Genomic DNA, 11561 nt, shown 5'->3' with positions numbered 1-11561 from the left:
TTTTTTTTTTTTTGGTCCCATAATATTCAGCAGTTTTAGTGGTTCCCAAAGTGGCATGGGATAGTTTTATGTAGGAATTATATTTGGAAATAGAGTCAGAGGAATTTATGAAGGCTGAACCATTGGTTTATGTTTCTTTTTAGTTGTAGGGACTGTTCCCATCAGATTTGATTTCTTCGTGTGATCTTTGTGTATCCTCATAAAACTGGGAGCTAAATAAAGGGGAAACTAAGGCAACATTGTTTTCCTCTTCCGTTCCAACACTCACATCCATCTCAGTTTTACTTTGCTGCAGAAATGTTGTAATTCGCTTAAACTCCACCCCCACGCCCCGTGCAAGAACTAATTGTATCATCCCTTATTTCTGCGGGGAGGAAATAAAGCAAATAAAGCCAACCACCCGCCCATAAAACCGAAATGCTCCCGATGCGGCTGGAGTGATGTTTTGATTCCAAACCCCCTCACTCACACGTTTCTGCATGATGGAGACTGAAGCACAGAGAACCTGAACCACACCCGCCGAGCCCGGGGCACGCTGAGCACCTGCTCCCACAGTCTTTAAGATTTACTGCAGGGCCAGCTGCAGTGCAAACATTCACCCAAATTCCTCCCACCCCAACTCTATCCTCGGGAGAGAACACACTGTTGTTAATGTTGTGCCTGTGGGGCCTGGAGATGTTTTCAAGGGAAACAACTAGAATGCGCATTGCCATCTAGATTCAGAGGTGACTTCCACACCACTTGTAAGAAATAATGGTATTTTTTCCCCCTGAATAGAAAATAATGTTCATGTAGAAAGTTTAAAAACACAGAAAAGAGATCTGAGAAAAGAAAAGCTCAGAATCCTAAAATTTTGGGTGGTGAGTCCTTCTAGGCTGCTTTTATGCATGTTTATGTTTATGGGACATATATGTTATGAAAAATAAAATGACTCTACTTTTGCTAGATCAATTTTGGTTTATTTATTTATTTTGAGAAAGAAAGAGAGAGAGTGTAAGGAGCGGAGGAGCAGAGAGAGCTGGGGGCAGAGGATCCAAAGCAGGACAGCGGGTCTCTGGCAGCAATGAGCCCGGGGTAAGGCCCGAACCCATGAGCTGTGAGATCTTGATCTGAGCCGAAGTCAGACGCTTAGCTGAGCCACCCAGACACCCCATCGACATGCAATTTAAACATCAATTTTCAGTCTTCCTACTTTTGCCAACATTGCAAGATATTTTAATAAAAATACTTTGCCAATTTGATAAAAGAGAAAGGTGGCTTCACTGTGTTTTTACTATGGATTTACATGATTATTAATGAGATTGCAGGGCTTTTTTCACTGTTTAATAACCATTTATATTTTTATTTTTGTTTTGACTATTTATATACTTTCTTTAGTTTTTTTTTTTTTTGCACTACTTGTCTTTGTATTACCAATGTAGAAGACCTTTTTAAATATTAAGGATAATAACATTTTTTTTCAATTTTAGAGAGGGCACAAGAGGGGGGAAGAGGGTCAGAGGGAGAGAGAATCCTGGCTGAGCATGGATCAGGGCTCGATCCCACAACCCTGAGACCATGACCTGAGCCGATGTCAAGAGTTGGACGTTCAGTCGACTGAGACACCCAGGCGCCTCAGTAACCCTTTGTTAAGATCTGGCAAGTTTTTTCCTGGCTTGTTGTTTGCCTTAATTGTATTTATGATTTTTTTCATGTACAGAATCTTATTTTTATGTTTCATGTAGTAGAAACTATATTAATCTTCTCCTTTGTTTTCCGACTTTGGTTGTAGAGGCTTAAAAAGCTTTCTCTAAGTCCCGCAGACTTTTGTCAACAAATCATAGCCAAGTACTACTGTCTTAATAGCTTTTCCATTATTGTGCAAGGTCAAGAGTGACTGAAAGCCAGGAGCAGCTCTTTTCCTTACTTTCCCCTTAAGTGTCCTGTGTTTAGTTGATTTTAATCCACTCACTAAAAACATGCTTTAATTTAAACATCCACTGCATTCCAAATGTAGATGAGCTAGACACCTGTACCCAACTGCTTTGCTTCTTTGTGAATTTTCCCTGCACATACTGAATAATTAACATGTGTGACCACTACAGAGACCAGGGCAGGAAGGGAACTGGAGGAATTTTTAAAAACTCCCTGACCCTTGAAGACTTAGAGTTCAATACACTCTTGAGGGGATAAACGAGACAAGATTCAAAAAAATTTTTTAATGTTTATTTTTGAGAGAGAGAGACACTCATACACAGACTCCAACGCAGGCTCCCAGCTCTGAGCTGTCAGCACATAGCCTGATGTGGGGCTCGAACCCACAAGTGGTGAGACCATGACCTGGGCCGGAGTTGGGCACTTAACTGACTGTGCCACCCAGGTGTTTCTAAAAGAGGCAAGATGTATAAGAGATAAGTGAGTAACTGTAAAACCAGGGAGAAAGTAGAAGTAGTCTGTGAAATGGGTAAACAACTCTCATTGCTCACACAGTGGGGATCAAGGAGGGTCTGTAGAGAAAGTGGCATCTGAAGTGAGCTGTGCAGGTGGGGATGAAGGAGAGAGCCCTCTCTTGCTCCTGCCCTCAAAGAGAAGAGGAAACAGGCATGGTTGAACCAGTCTCTCCCGGTAGAACTATAAAAAAAAGGTTATCAACCCATAATGCCCAGAGGAGGGGTTCAGTGGAGAGAGTTAGCATGTCTTTTATACTTGTATACTGCCTTTTGCATTTACAATTTGCTTGTGATAGTTTTGGGAGGGTGTAGATAATTTTCTTTGTTACATAGTAAAGTCTTCTCCAATGGTGTGGCAGACTGTATTTTCCAAAGATGGCTGCGTTAATATACATCCCATCTCACACACTCTTCTAGAAGGTGACTGTAACAGGCTTCACTGAGAGGTGGAGTCTGTGTTCCCTGCTGTTGAACCTGGATGGATCTCCATAATAGCCTCCACCAGCAGAATGTGGAAGGAGTGCTGTGCATGACATCCAAGGCCAAGGCCTAAAAAGCACTCCTGGCTGGCTCTCCTTCTTTCTCTTGAGAGGCTTGCTCTCTGAACACAGCCACCATACTGTGAGGAAGTCCAGGCCACACGAAGGCCACACAGGTTTCTGGTCAAAAGCCCCAGTCAGATTCCTGGTCGACAGCCAGATAAGTGAACAAGGGGGAGTCGAGGCTTATGATGTAATCTACATCTGAGACGATGATTGTGGCTCCTGAGACTTGACTGGGGGGAAGGGACAACAGATCAGGCATGGAGGCAGGAAGAACAGATCAAAAGCGTTAGCCATAACCCAGGACAGAAGTGATGTGGTTTGGGTTAAGGTTATAGCAGTAGGATAGGTAAGAAGTAGTCCTATCTGGGAAATGCTTTGAATGTAGAGCTGATGGGATTTGCTGGTGGATTGGAGGCGAGTTGAGAGGGAAAGAGAGGAGTCCCTGATGATGTCTGGATTGTTAGACTGAGCAGCTGAGTATTGGGTCCGTGATGGTGTGTCATTTAGTGAGATGAAAACACCTAAGGGAAGAGCAGCTTTTCAAGGTGAGAAAAGTCAATAATTTGATCCTGGGCATGTTCTGTGAGAGCCTGTTAGACATCCAAGTGGAAAAGTGAAATAAATAGTGGGAAAAGTGAGCCTTGAAAGACTTCAGCTGGAGCTACAAACGTGGGAGTCATGGCACAGAGGTGGTGTTTCAGATACAACTGCTGTGTAATAAATGACCTCAACACGTAGCTTAAAACAGCTCTTTCATTTGCTCACCAATTGGGTTAAGAATTTGGGGCAGGGCATGGGTGCCTGGGTGGCTCTGTCAGTTAAGTGACTGACTACTGGTTTCGGCTCAGGTCTTGTGAACCGTGAGATCAAGCCCCACATAGGGCTCCATGCTAACTGTGCAGAGTTTGTTTGAGATTCTCTCTCTCCCGCTCTCTCTCTCTCTCACTCTCCCTCCTCTCAAAATTAGTAAAAAAACAAACAAAAAAACAAAACAAAACAAAACAAAAACCAACTTTAAAAAAGAATTTATGGCAGGACACCACAGGAATGTTTAGTCTCTATGCCACAATGAGGTCTCAGCTTGGAAGACTTCAAGGCTAGAGGAAACATGTTAGGTGAGGCTGGAATCACATCTTTATTCACAAATCTGCCAATTCAGGCTGGCTGGTCACTGGGACCTCAGCAGAGGTTGTCATCTGGAGTATGTATAGTGGCTTCTCCATGTGGCCTGGGCTTCCTTATAGCATGGGAGCCTTGGGATGGTTGGACCATGAACATGGCGGCTCAGGGCTCCATATGTGAGTGCGTGTACCAGTGAACAGGGCAGAAGCTGCATCACCTTACCTAACTTAGCCTTGAAAGCTATGCAGCACCATTTCCACTTCATTCTACGGCCTATCTAGATTCACAGTCCCAGCCTGTCTAGATTCCAAGTGACGTGGGGAGGCTGGTAGACATAGATACCTTAATCAAAGGAATGTGACGATCACATTATAAAAGAGCACGTAGGATGGAAATACTTTTGTGGACAACTCTGGAAAATACAATTTACTACAGATAATAATTTTTTAGGGCCTTGTAATTCAGTGAGATCACTTAGGAAGCAAATGTAGACCAAAAAGGTCCAGGACTGAGCCCTGGGCACCCGACATTTAGAGAATGGGAGGAAGAGGAGCCAGTGGGCAGAAGGAAGCTAGACTAATTGTTATTTTTTGCAGCAACTGCTTCTTTCATAGGAATTAGGTCAGGACAGTTTCTTACACTGGCCAGCAGCTGCAGCCTGTGGCCAGAAGCAGCCCCCCCCCCCACAGTGGGCACTCCTGGAGGCTCAGCTGAGCCCTACTCCTCGGCCCCACCAAGGTGGTCGGTCAGGACCTCTGGCTTCTGCAAGTGCTGTCTTCCAAAACACAGGCAGGGAGGGGAAGGTGGTGGCCATAGACTCTTCCTGTGGAGAGGGGCTTGCCCCAGTCCAGAGAAACTCTTCTCTTAGAAAACCATTTTTGCCCCATCTTCAAGAGCTAAAGAAGCCGACATTTCACTCAACTTCAAAGAAAACTTAACATGCAAACAGTAGCATCTGGATTTAGATTTAACTTGACTTCAGTTTCCTTTAAAAGTATTTGGCAAATGTTGTCTTTCGCCTTGGAGCATATCCTCAACTAAGAGAGTCCAAAGGTAAGGAAGTTCTCACCTCCAGGAAACTCAACTGCCAGCAGTTCCCTAAATGGCAGGCCCCAGGGAACAACACAAAATAATTAAGTTAAAATAAACAGCCTGTGTATTCAAGTTGGAAATTCTGTTATTATATGGCTGTCTTGCTGAAATGGCTTCTAACCTCTATAGAGTTACAAAGAACGAGGCGCCTGCTGCTCCTTTAATGTAGTTCTTGCTCATGCAAATGACGCCCTATCACACCCAGCAATGCTTAACTACTAAGTTAAAAACAGCCACATAGCAATTTGGACCGCTCCAGGGGGTGGAGTAGGTACCCTCACTGTTCTGTGGTTTTATGCAATCCGTATATTGTACACAAGAAGACTTGACCTGGGGCAGGCAGCAAGAAATGTGTAATTAGAAACACTTCCCAAGGAAATTATGATGACAAGTCAAGGCTTGAGGATTTCCGCAGGAGCCTGGAGCCGCAGATATTCATTATAGGTACTTGGGAGGCACAGCCGCCCCGCTGAAAACCGTGTCTAATTGCTGTGCGGCTGGTTGCTGGCGTGGAGGACGCCCAGAGCCAGAAATGGTGTCTATGGCAACACAACGCTCCATTTTTAAACTTTTCACTGCACAAAAAGAAATGGCTTACATTTTCCTTTTTCTCTTTATCTTCCTACCAATTTCAGAGTTTGTACCGGCAGTGAATCCCCTCTAGGTCTAACATGTCCTGGTAGCTAACGACTTTCTGGGCGAAACGCTTTTGGCTTTCCCTCCAACCAGTCATTAATTAAGGCTCCAGGAAGCATTTTCCAATCAAATTAGTGTTTAACCAAAAAGAAAAGAAAATGAACTTTTACTGCTGTCAACAATAATGATCAACTCTCCCTCTGAGTCTAAATGGGAATCGTGGAGGTTTTAAATTTAGGAAGTGTCCCTCTGGGGGCCAGTTAAGAAAGGCTTTCTCTAGATACAGCAAAGTTGCTCTGGGTGCCCTTGAGGACCTTTGGCTTTGGCTCCGGAGGATGCTGACCCACAGGCAGGAAGTCTCAGGAAGGTTACACATGCACCTCCACCCCCTCCACCGGGTCTCCAGTCACTCTTTGTCAGTGTCATTCTGACCTTGCTGTTAAGCCAAATGCCCGAAATGCTTCTATGGGAGTGTCTGAGGGGGAGGATTGCTTCCACGAACAGCGGGTATGTAAAATTTGCACGCAGAGGGCGCCTGCGTGGCTCAGCCAGTTAAGTGTCTAACTCTTGATTTCAGCTTAGGTCATGATCTCATGGATTGTGAGTTCGGGGCCCACATCAGACTCTGTGCTGATGGTGTAGAGCCTGCTTGGGATTCTCTCTCTCCTCCCTCTCTCTCTGGCTCTCTCAAAATAAATAAATCTAAAAAAAAATCTGCATGCATAATAATCATCACACCTCCTGAGTCCCAACAACGTGCCAGGCAGGCACTATGTGCCACTGTTTACCCACCCCATCTGGAGTGAGCTCCATCAGGCCCCCACAAGGAGAGTACTGTCATTATTCCTGTTTCACTGATGGGGAAACTGAGATTCAGAGAGGGTAACTTGGCCAAGATCCACCACATCCTGGTGAGTAGCAGAGCCAGAACTCGATTCCCAGTCTTTCCGTCAGAGCCTTAGTTTATTATTTATTTCTTAATTTTATTACCTATGTTTCTTCTAATATGTTATTATGTACATAATGTGTGTGGTAAAATACGCCTCGCATAAAATTTACCATCTTAAGATTTTTACTTAAAAAAAGTTTTCAATGTTTATTTTTGAGAGTGTGTGAGCAGGAGAGGGGCAGAGAGAGAGAGAGAGAGAGGGAGACAGAGGATCCGAAGTGGGCTCTCTGCTGTCAGTGAGAAGCCTGACGCGGCACTCAAACCCATGAACCATGAGAACGCCTAACCGACTGGGCCACCCAGGCACTCCCCATCTTCAGCACACAGTTTAAAGTGTGCAGTTCAATGGCATCAGGTACATTTGCTTTGTTGTGTGGCCATCACCGGCGTCCATCAGAACTCCTTTCCATCATGCAGAGCTGAAACTCTGTCCCCATGAAACAACAGCTCCCCGTCCTCTCTTCCCCACATCAGCTCCGGGCAGCCACCATTCCAATTTCTGTCTCTGACTTTCACTACTCTAGGTAATGGGTTTATCCAGTATTTGTCCTTTTCTCACCTGCTTATTTCACTTAGCATACTGTCCTTAATGTTCATCCACATTGTAGCATGTGTGCGTCAGAACTTACTTCCTTGCTCAGGCTGAATAACATTCCATTATCCGTATATATCACGTTTGTTTGTCCCTCACCCACGGGGGGGGGACACTTAGGTTGCCTCCACCTGTTGGCTACTGTGAATAATACTGCTGTGCTTAACTCGCAACCACTTAGAAACATTGAGACTTTGAGTGACTCTTAAAGGCGGACACAAAACCCACGGGCTGCCTGACACCCCTACCCTGCCAATCAGCCAAGTACCACGCGGCAGGCCCTTCAGCCTGTTCCAGAAGGTGCCACTGCCTTGCTGGCAGGGAAGAAAGATGGCTGAGGCCGAAACGTCCTGCGGGTTAGCCAACTGGAGCCCCACGGCTCCCTGCTGGCACCCCCGATGAGGAACTTCAGTGTTCAGTTCCAGGCTGTGTCCCTGAGAATTAGATTCTGGGGAAGACAAGGGTGTACGGATTCCAACTGCTCAGTCCAGACTCGACTGTAGGATTCCCCAGCTGGCCCAGAGCCCGTTCTGGGACTCCCTGGCTCGTCTGCCAGCCCCTGGCTGCCTTCTTCCACCTGGTGGCTCTCAGGGGGACTGAGCGGTGAGCAGCCTTCCCCTCCTGGGCGCTGCCACAGGGCCTTTTGGAAACGTGAGGGGCGTTCCTGGTGGTCATATGGTCTGGTTTGGGCACACTCCTGATGTTTAGTGTGTGGGGACGCAAGGCTCCCGACCATGTGTGAGGAAGCAGTGGCCCAGGACAAAGAATTGTCCTGCATCCTGAATCACTTTCAAACATCTCATTAAAATGTATCTTGTAAGTAAAACTCTCATTATAATTATCTGAGCCTAAAACCTATTTGTGTTTTACAAATGAACTCACAGTAATTTTGCCTGGTTATTACATGCATCAGATTTCCAGGAACACAGCTATTGAGTACATTGAGGGAGAATGTGTTTTTTTATACTTGGAACTTAGAGTTGTCCACCATTTTGGAAAGTCATGGCAATGCCATTTCTAGCTTTTTAAAAAAGCATACACAACCTCATCAGTTACATTAAAATTTTTTTTAACATTTATTTATTTTTGAGAGACAGGGAGAGGCAGAGTGCAAGCATGGAAGGGCAGGACAGAGGGAGAGACAGAATCTGAAGCAGGCTCCAGTCTCTGAGCTGTCAGCACAGAGCCCTATGCAGGGCTCGAACCCAACAACCTGTAGATCATGACCTGAGCTGAAGTTGGGAGCGTAACTGACTGAGCCACCCAGGCACCCCTGGTGGGTTTTTTTTTTAAGTTTATTTATTTATTTTAAGAGACAGAGACAGAGAGAGAGACAGAGAAGAGAGAGAGAGAATTCTAAGCAGGCTCGGCTCTGCACTATCAGCACAGAGCCCAACACAGGGCTCACACTCACAAACCATGAGATTATGACCTGAGCCCAAATCAAGAGTCAGACGCTTAAGTGACTGAGCCACCAGGTGCCCCTATCACATACATTTGAATCACCTCGTTCAGGAGAGGCTACCTTTAGGGGCGAGCATCCAACTCTGCGTTAGGTCTTCCAGCACACTCCTGCCCTCACATTTACATATTGAAATATACATTGCGTTATCAACATTTTCTAGTCTTTTATTTCCTGTTTCTTTTACACTTAAGGCTATTATATCACTTTTATTTTTAAACATTATATGTGTGGGTCGATTGTATTAGACCACAACTCTGTCCAAAACTCTTGGGGCCAAGCTACGTTTCAGAATTTTCCAGATTTTAGAAAAATCGTGTGGTGCACATACGATGTATTATATAACCCCTCAGCGAGGTCTGAGCAGTATCCTCTCATCAAGCACACTAATATTTCTCCAGCAAAACATATAAATAGACATTTAGCGTGGGATGAATAAAGTCTGTATGAAGCTTCAGATGAGCTCAGGGCAGGTTTTGCTGACAAAATAAAAAAAATAAATAAATAAAAAAAAAAAAACCAACAATCCAACCCAGCTTTGGATTTTCAATGCCCTTTGGATTCTGGGTAAGGGACCATAGGCTTCCGTTACAAGCGGCTTTCACTTTGGCCGTAATGGAGGGAGCGGTGCTGGATCTGATACGCTGAGACCACTGTTCCACCCACCACTCAAAGTCCGTTTCTGGGGGTCGGGAGGCTCGACCCTACCCTCGAGCTTCTCCCCTCCCCAAACCTCCTCTTGGTTCAAGTGAATGTGACCTGATTATTTTCTTTCCTGTCTTTCAGCTCCCGGACCGTTATAAAATAACTTTGTCAGGAAACCGCCATCCCAGGTGGGGCCCCCCAGGTGCCTGACCACCTCTGATTAGGGCTCCCAGGTGGGAGCCCTGTGCGCTCCCGGCACTGCTGCCCTTCCCAGCCAGCCGTCCCCACATCCACTCTCATCCCAAAGGTAAGCTGTTCTTTCTGCCCGAAATGCCCGCTTTATCCTCCTTGCCCTCTGAGGGAGGGATTCCTTTTTAAGGCCCAGGTTAAACGTCACCTGTTCATGGGACTTCCCCAAAGCCTGCAAGAGCACCTGTCACTCATCTGTCAGGTGAGATCCTGTAACTTGGTATGTTCATCCATTACAGAAACTTTATTTTTTTCAGTGTCAACTATGTGCCAGGCACTGAGCTGGGCTAAAGAATGTAGGGCCCGTATAACCTTAGATTTCACGGGATGATGTCTCCCAGGGCCCCACTTAGGACATAAGACACTCATCGGCCTCTGTTCTCGCCATGGGAGCAGAGGCTGCACCCAGTGCTGCCCGGCAGGAGCACTTCCGGTCCCACAGAGACAGGAACTCACACTGTGGCAGCAGCTTGATGTGCCAGACGCTCTGCAAAGGCCTCTTCTCTTCACAAAGGGGACGCTTGCCGTTGAGTGCCCAGAGGACAGAGTCCCAGGATAAATGTGTTCTCTTTCTAGAATGCTAATTTCACTCAAAGATTTGAGAAGGAAAGTTAATTAGTGTAAGGTAAGTAATTTAAGACATTTTTACATTAAATCAATTGTGGAGAGATTATGGAGCAGAATGCTAAATTAACACATTTTCTTCTTTATTATTTGAAGAGGTAATACATGCATGAAACACAACCTGAAAAGTATAAAAAAAAGAGTTTAGAATGAAAATGTAGCCTTCTGTTCTCTGACCACCTGGCTTTATTCCCAGGAGGCAACGAGTATTCCCAGATTCCTGGAAATCCTCCAGATCATCTACACATAGTACAAGTAAATACCTATGTATATGGTTGGTTTTTTGTTTTGTTTCATTTAGTAAAAATGGTAGCGTAAAACACACACTATTCTGCAGCTTGCTTTTTGTTTTCAGATAACACTACATCTTGGAGAGCTTCTCATAACATGTTCATCAAGAATTATGTCATCATTGTAACAGCTGCACAGTATCTCATTGTATGCATGTGCCAGAATTTGTAAACCAGCCCTATGACGGTTATGTCCAATATTTTCCTGTTATAAACAACACTGCAACAATATGACCCTGAATAGTCTTCATTTGTTCCTGTGTTAGCATAGCTGTAGGAAGAATTCCTAGATGTGGATCCCAGGGTGGGCTGTCAGGGCCAGGTACCCTCAAAAGAGTTTTTCCAGGGGCGCCTGAGTGGCTCAGTCAGTGAGGTGACCGACCTGGGCTCAGGTCATGATCTCACTGTGAGTTCAAGCCCTGCTCCAGGCTCTGTGCTGACAGCTCAGAGCCTGGAGCCTGCATCTCCCTCTCTCTGCTCCTCCCCTGCTTGTGCCTCTGTCTCCCTCTCTCAATCAAAAGCAAATAAACATTTTTTAAAAATTCAAAAAAAGAAGAGCTCTTCCAATCTACACTATATCAGAGCATCTGTTTCCTCCTCCCTTAGCCAATAAAATAGACAATGATGTGTTCTCAAACTTTCTGACCTTGGCCAATCTGATATGTAAAAACATATATCTCTGTAGAATTTTTTTTCAGTTTATTTATTATTTTGAGAGAGAGAGAGAGAGAGATCACTCAAGTGTGCTTGCTAGTCTGAACAAGGGAGGGGCAGAGAGAGGGAGAGAGAGGATCCCAAATAGGATATGTGCTGTCAGTGCAGAGCCCAACAAGAGGCTCGATCTCATGAATCATGAGACCAAGAGTCAGACGCTTAACCGACTGAGCCACTCAGGCACCCCTCTCATTAAAACTTTTATTTGTTTT

General features: G+C 45.2%; 1 long non-coding RNA gene across 7 annotated transcripts in view; it reads left to right on the top strand.

Annotated features, from left to right (window-relative positions):
• Window positions 1-10869, top strand: part of LOC115277918 — a 43867-nt gene extending 32998 nt beyond the window's left edge. For 2 of the 7 annotated variants that reach the window (XR_003902587.1, XR_003902586.1), the window contains 4 exons: window positions 9614-9779; window positions 10118-10346; window positions 10542-10600; window positions 10701-10869. This is a non-coding gene — a long non-coding RNA (uncharacterized LOC115277918). Of the gene's footprint in view, window positions 1-9419; window positions 9502-9613; window positions 9780-9851; window positions 9924-10062; window positions 10347-10541; window positions 10601-10700 lie in introns of those variants that run through there. The other 5 variants (XR_003902588.1, XR_003902590.1, XR_003902591.1 and 2 more) reach the window with 5 other exon arrangements.
• Window positions 10870-11561: the final 692 nt, after the last annotated feature.

This window comes from Suricata suricatta, chromosome 14 (assembly GCF_006229205.1).
Source record: "Suricata suricatta isolate VVHF042 chromosome 14, meerkat_22Aug2017_6uvM2_HiC, whole genome shotgun sequence".
Taxonomy (NCBI): Eukaryota; Metazoa; Chordata; class Mammalia; order Carnivora; family Herpestidae; genus Suricata; species Suricata suricatta.
Note: the sequence above shows the minus strand (reverse complement) of the source record. Positions and strands in the feature narration are given on the sequence as shown.